Consider the following 7193-nt stretch of genomic DNA (forward strand, 5'->3'; position numbering starts at 1 on the left):
TTCAGGGGAAGAATGCCATGTGGGTGGTATTAACATGATCATGTTTCCTAGTTCACGAAAGGGGGTCAGTAGGTGCAGGCAGACCAAGGAGGGGGTCTGGAGGGAGGAGTACAAGGGCTACAACCATTTTACCCTGCAAATGGAAGCGCAGAAACGCTCCCTGGTCAATCACAGTCCCAGTGCAGAGTCCTCTGGGGGCATTCTTAAGTGCCATATCTCAGAACAGTGGCAGGTGGGTCGTCTCTGGAAGCCCCTGTTCCTTCCTGCATGGCGCCGGCCAGCTTTCAGAGACCCTGCTTAGAGACAGTCAGGTGCAACCTATAAATAATATCCTGTCAGACACCAGCAGTGGAGCACTCCCTCACTCAACAAGTATTTGCCTGCCTATGTCATAGACACTGCATTAAATTCCGGGGAAGCCGGGGGAGCTCATCAAGACACATCCCTTTTCTCCTGCAAAGGAGGGGTGCAGAGTGGACTGACAACCAGTCAAGACAGTATTTAGAGTGTACAGAGCTAGGCAATTATTTGCTTTCAGGTATGACACCAAAGGCACAGACAACATAAGGGAAAACAGATGACTGAGACCACCTCAGTGGTCTTCAGTGCACCAAAAGACACAACAGCGTGCAAAGGCAACCTACAGAATAGGAAGAAATATCTGCAAATGATGTATCTGATAATGGGTCAACATCCAAAATACCTAAAAATTCTAACAATTCAACAACAAAAAGATTCAGACAATACAATGCAAGATTGAATAAGAAACTGAATAGATGTTTCTCCAAAGATGAATCACAAATGGTTGACAAGCACATGAAAAGATATTATACATTACTAATCCTCAGGAAGATGCAAATCAAAACCATAATGAGCTGTCACCTCACACACATTAGGCTGTCTACTACCAACAAAACAGAAAATTAATGTTGATGAGCCTATGGGGAAGTTGGAACCCTTTTATACTCTTGGTGGGGGTATATACATGGTGCCACTATGAATAACAGTATGGAAGTTGTTAAAAAATTAAAAAATGCAACTCACATATGATCTAGCAATCATACTTCAAGGCATCCAAAAGAAAGCAAGGTCTCAAAAAGATATTCATAGCAGCATTCTCCACAACAGCCAAGTGTCCATAAACAAATAAATGGATAAACAAAATGTGGTCTGCATATATATAGAGGAATATTACTCAGCCTTAACAAAAGGAAATTCTGGATAAACCTTAAAAACATCATGCTAAGTGAAATAAAGCAGTTACTTATATGAGGCATCCAGCCAAATTCATAGATATAGAAAATAGATGGTGGTTACCAGGTACTGAGGTAGGAGGAAGCAGGGGGTTACTGTTTAGAGGGTATAGAGTTTAAGATTTGCAAGATGAAAAATTCCAGGGATTTCACAACAATGTGAATATATTCAACACCACTGAACTGTACAGTTAAAAATGGTTAAGATGGTAAATTTTATGTGCTATGGGCTTGTTGTATCATAATAAAATAACCAATGGTAATAATAAATTGGGGACTTGCTGATTCCTTAGGAATTTCTGCAAAGGAGGGCTTTAGATGGTGGACAGGAGGGTTCTGGAGACTGGTTTACATGTAACTTTATAAATAACTAAGAGAAGGCAGCAGCTGTCCATATCAAAGAACGGGTGCTACTTATTGAGATGGAGCCATCTATGATGTGACAGACATGGCTGGAGGGTGCCAAGGACTATTTTAGCTGAAGTTCTCAGGAAACATCCTTCTAAGGGGGTGACATTTAGGTTGACTCCTAAGTGAGAGAAGAGCATACCAAGAAGAGGAAGAGCAAGAAAGAAAGCCCTGAGGGAAAAATGTTGGAGGGATGGGGCGAAATGCAGTGTGGCTGGAGAAGAGCAAGTGAAGTTGGTGGGAGGAGAGTCCTCTGGGCTAGCCTAATGGATGTGTAAAGGTGCAAGGCCTACAGGAACGCTGCAGTCCATAGTAACAGTTGTAAATACTATCTTTATCATTACTGCTGTGTTGTCAATTTTCAGGGAGATGGCCTGAAGTTATAGCAGTCATTATCATTTGAGCCTTCTCGTCCTGCCTGTAGGCCTTGCCTCTGCCCTGATGATGTCTGACATGGAAGATCACCAGGGAGGACAGGGTGCTGGGGCAGCATGGGGGGAGGGGGCGCTACTCCACAATGGGCAGAAAGATGTCCATAACTAGATCTCAGGAGGGCAAACCCATGATCTGCAGAGCCTGCCAAGTTCTGTGGTGTAAATATTCCCAGCATGAATAACAGTGTGATGTCACTAAAGGTAGAGTTGGAAAGAGATGAACACAATTGGATCTCATTGTTACAGGAAAATGGCTGCAGAGAAATTATTGTTACTTCAGTTCATCATGAGCCTGTGAATGTCAGTACCAGGACACCACTGAGTTTACTCTGGTTCTGAAAGACATGGGAAGGAGAGGTCAGAGAAGCCTCCTGGAGGGTAGTGTCCTGAAAAGGACTGGCAGAACCAGGAGGGAGTGACAATGAGAAGGGAAGTATTTCAGGCCAAGTGATAGAGCCCAGCCCCCGAAAAGTGCAATACAGAGGCAGGAATTTGATGCTGTAGAAAAAAATGCCATTTGTGACACCCCCATGCCATATTGGAGTACCTGGGTTCAAGTCTCAGCTATGCTTCAGATTCCAGCTTCTTGCTGCTACATATTCCGGGAGGCAGGAAGTGAGGGCTTAAGTACTCGGGTCCCTGCCATCCATGTGGGAGATTCAGAATGAGTTCCAGGTATCTGGCTTCAGACTGGTCAACCCCTACCTCTTGTGGGTGTTTGGAGAGTAAAGCAGGGAATGGAGTATCTCTCTTGCTCTTTCATTGTCTTTCAAATAAAGTGAAAATAAATAAAAACATTTTTTAAAAAAGGTAAGTGCAGTACAAGAGCATTACAACAGAGATACAGCCTTTTTAATTTTGCTTGGCTTTTTGAAAAAGATTTATTTATTTGAAAGGCAGAGCGACAGAGAGGGAGAGACAGATTGAAAAAGAGATCTTCCATATGCTGGTTCACTCCCCAGATGGCTGCAATGGCCAAGCCTGGGCCAGGCCAAAGCCAGGAAGGAGCCCACAGCTCTATTCAGGTCTCTCATGTGGGTGGCAGGGGCCACACCATTTGGGCCATCATCTGCTGCCTTCCTAGGTGCATTAACAGAGAGTTGGATCAGAAGCGGAACAGCCAGGACTCTTACATATGGGATGCTAGCACTGCAAGCAGCAGTCCAACCGGCTATGCCACAACACTGGCCCCTTTATTTTGTTTTTTAATTATTGTATAATACAAGGAACAAAATAATATTTACCATCTCAACCATTTTTCCTGTACAGTTCAGTGGCATTAAGTACACTCACTTTGCTGTGCAAACATCTCCACTGTGGAGCTTTTTATCTTCAACATTGAAATTCTGTACTCATTAAACAATTACTTCCCATTCCTTCTCTTCCAAGTCCCTGGAAACCACCTTTTACTTTCTGTCAAGATCCTACATATAGAATCAGGTAGTATTTGTTTTTTTATGATTGGCTTATTTTAATTAGGAGAAATCTTCAAATGCTTAATCCATGCTATAATATATGTCCAAATATTTTTAAGGCTGAACAATATTCCACTATGTGCATTGCCACATTTTTTGTTGGTACATTCAATGGGCACTTGGTTTGCTTCTATCAGCTATTGTGAATAATGCTGCTGTGAACATGGGTGGGTGGGTGTGTGTGTGTATGTATGTATATGTATGTGTGTGTGTGTGTGTGTGTGTATATATATATATATACATATAAAGACCTTGCTTTCAATTATTTTGGGCATATACCCACAGTGGCATTGCCAGATAGAGATTCTGTCTGTTTTTCACACTGCTCTTTCCTTAGCATGGCGCCCAGAACTTAGGAGTGTCTGGGAAAATACTGAGCTATGCCCTAAAAGGGTCCTAAGAAGAACCCCTCTTACTTGGCACTGGCCAAGTACTTACTGTATGCTCTCTCATTTGCAATAGGAACTACTGTGGTACCCATTCCACAAGGATTCAGAGGCAGACTGAGTGGTGGGAGCAGCGAGATTAGCCAGACTGATGTGTAGAGGCTGGGTCTACTGGGATTTCCAACAAATGCTGAGGGGAGTGTTGATCATCTTAATTAAGGGGCAATGATCAGTTTCAAGCATCAGGGTGGAGCAGGGTGGAGGAGATGCATGCGGATCCCTGTGGATGCCAAGCACAGAGTGCATCCAAGGCTACGCTGAATGGGAGAGGGGAGCAGGTTAGGAGGTCACTGTAAATCTAAGAAGATACAAGGTCACCTGGAACAAAGGTGTGGCTGTGAACACAGGAAGAAGAGGAATGAAAAGCCCCCGGGAGGCACAGTTGAGTTCACACACAAGATATGGGGCTGGCAAAGTCACTGAGAGCTCCAAGCTTCCCCACCATGAATACCATGTGGCTTCAAGAAGGGGCCATGTTTAAATAGAATTGGTTAGAAGTTGCTGGGCAGGGATCTCCAAGAGCTAGAGGGAGGATAAGCCTCTGTATGCTGAGCAAGCAGATGTGTCCTTGGATCAAATTGACTCCCATGGGGGTGGAGAAGGCTCCAGGCAGGTGGAATCAGAAAGAACTGGGGTAACCCAGCCCAGATTTCATCCTGCACAGTTGCTGTGGCTTTGAAAGGAATATGTTGTCTGTGCTGGCCTAGCCCCTGGTTCTCATGATAAAAGTAGTTAAGATCCAATGGTGAGGACTTCAGAAACCACAGAAAAAAAAGAAAATCAAAGGGAAAAATAACCTACAAGCAGACCAACCAGAGATGAATTTTGGAACCATTTTGGGGTACTTTCACTTATTTTTTTCCAATACAGAATTATTCATAAAAATGATTTTTGATGAAACTGGGAGCACACTATTCATTCATTTCTTTCACTAATTTTTATGAGTTCCTATTGTATACAAAGCATTGTTTTGGGGACCAGAGATATAAAATGGAAAAATTCCCTGTCTTTATGGAGTTTACATTTTGCATTATATGCCATTCTCATTCTCTCTCTCTCCCTCTCTCTCTCTCCCCATGTGCACAGTTGCTCTGGAGAGAAAGAGAAAGAGAAAGAAAGAGAGAGAGAGAGAGAGAGAGAGAGAAACTCATCAGTATAGCACCACTCTCATCAAACTTTTTTTAGAGATGTGACTTGTAATGGCAATAACTGGGCATTTAGCTCAATTCCATTTTTTGTCAAATGTTAAAAAAAAGGTGGTATGAATATAAAAATGAAAATACATTTTCATACACAAATTGTTACATACTTTGTTGGGTCCTTCCTTAGGGGAAATTCACTAAGAGCAGAATTATTTGGTCAATGGGAACAAACGGGTTAAGATTTTTTAAATAAGTTAAAACATTCTTCAAAATCAAACATAGGGATAACTATTTTTAAGGTTTAGTAATATTTATCATATTCTATTTATCTATCTATTTATCTAATCTATCTCATTATAACTGATTACTATCAGAAACTGCATCATGTCCAAAATCTTGATATCAAGCAGCCCTTGTTATCATCATCCCCTGGCCCTCTGTATATACCCTCCACCCCCACACACACACTTAAAACTCTGTGACATTATTGATCATTACGGTTTGGATATTAGTTTGAGCATCCCTCAAAGACCCAAGTATTAAAGGCCTGGTCCTCAGGATGGTTCTGTTGGGAGGTGACAAAACCTTGTGGAGGTAAGGGTTGTTATAAAGGTTGTCAGTCAGGTCCCATCACCCTCTCTGCTTCCTGGATCACCAAGTGATCCTTCTCCTGCACATGTTCTGACATTGCTGTCCTCAGATCCCATCAGATGGCTGAACCAATGGGGCTCCCTGATCTTGGACTTGAACCTCCCAAACTGTAAGCTAAAGAGACCTTTCTCTTCATAAAGTTATTCAGGTATTTCACTCTAGTAACAAGAGCTGGTCAATATATTAACACATTCATTCTATTATACCTGATTTCATGTTCATCATTATTTAATTTAGGTTCCACAGTCCATCTGGACAGTGATTTGATATTAGTGTTCTATTACTGTGCAACAAAGTACCACAAACTTAGTGGTTAAAAACAATACTCATTTATCATATAATAATTATCTATTTCAGATGTCCACAGACTCTACTGGGCTTTCTGCTTAGGGTCTCACAAGGCTGAAATCAATGTTTTGGCTGGGATGGGCTGCACTCTCCTCAAAAAGGTTTGGGAAAGAATTCATTTGCCACCTCTTTTTTTTACCAGTATCCAGCCTCTTGGATGGCCCTCAGTGATCCTCACCCTTGAGCAGGTACAATCTGCCTAATCTTGCACACGCCAGAAACGTTGGTGTATGACTTCTAAGGCTAAGTTGTAACAGAGAGTGAGGCTTTTCCCTTGCTTTTTCTTGGATCAGATGCCCTGGAGGAAGCCAGTTGTCAAGCAGTCCTATGGAGACACTATGTGTGGGTATGAGGAACTGAAGCCAGCATCCAATCCCAGCCTCTTGAGCAGGCCATCCTGGAAGTGGGTGTTCCCAAACTAGTCCAATCTTCAGAAATATGCAGCCCTGGCCAACATTTTGACAGAAAATTGGTAAGAAACCCTGAGTCAGAACTATGCATCCAAATCAGAAACTGTACAATATATAAATGTTTTCTGTCATTTTAAGCCACTAAGTTTTTGGACAACCTATGATGTAACAATGATGAACATGAAAGCCTTCAGAAATAAGAAATAAATAGTCCTACCAAAAGATTCCTTCTTTATATGGTGATAAGTACTTTAAAGAAAAGAAAACACAACATATGAAGAGCTCTGGCTAGAGAAAGTTTGTTTGGGATGGTCAAGAGACAGTCAAGAAGTAGCATTTGAGAATAAGGAGGAATAAGTGATGTGAGGAGCTGTACAAACAGGACTATAGCAAGGTAAATGGAAAGTTCACAGATTCTGAGGAAGGAATGAGCTTAGTGTGTTAAAGGAAAATGAAAGTTATCTGTCTCAATCAGAGTTTAGGGGAGCAAGTGTAGACTTAGGCAATGATGTTTAGGAAGTAGATAGGGGACTGAAGCATATAAATTCATGTAGGCAAACACATGGATTTCATACTCTTAAAAATTTTGAGAGACAGACACCCACATCTACTGGTTCACTTCCCAA

Source organism: Oryctolagus cuniculus, chromosome 18 (genome assembly GCF_051225735.1).
Source record: "Oryctolagus cuniculus isolate XC-2025 breed Fujian yellow rabbit chromosome 18, ASM5122573v1, whole genome shotgun sequence".
NCBI lineage: Eukaryota > Metazoa > Chordata > Mammalia > Lagomorpha > Leporidae > Oryctolagus > Oryctolagus cuniculus.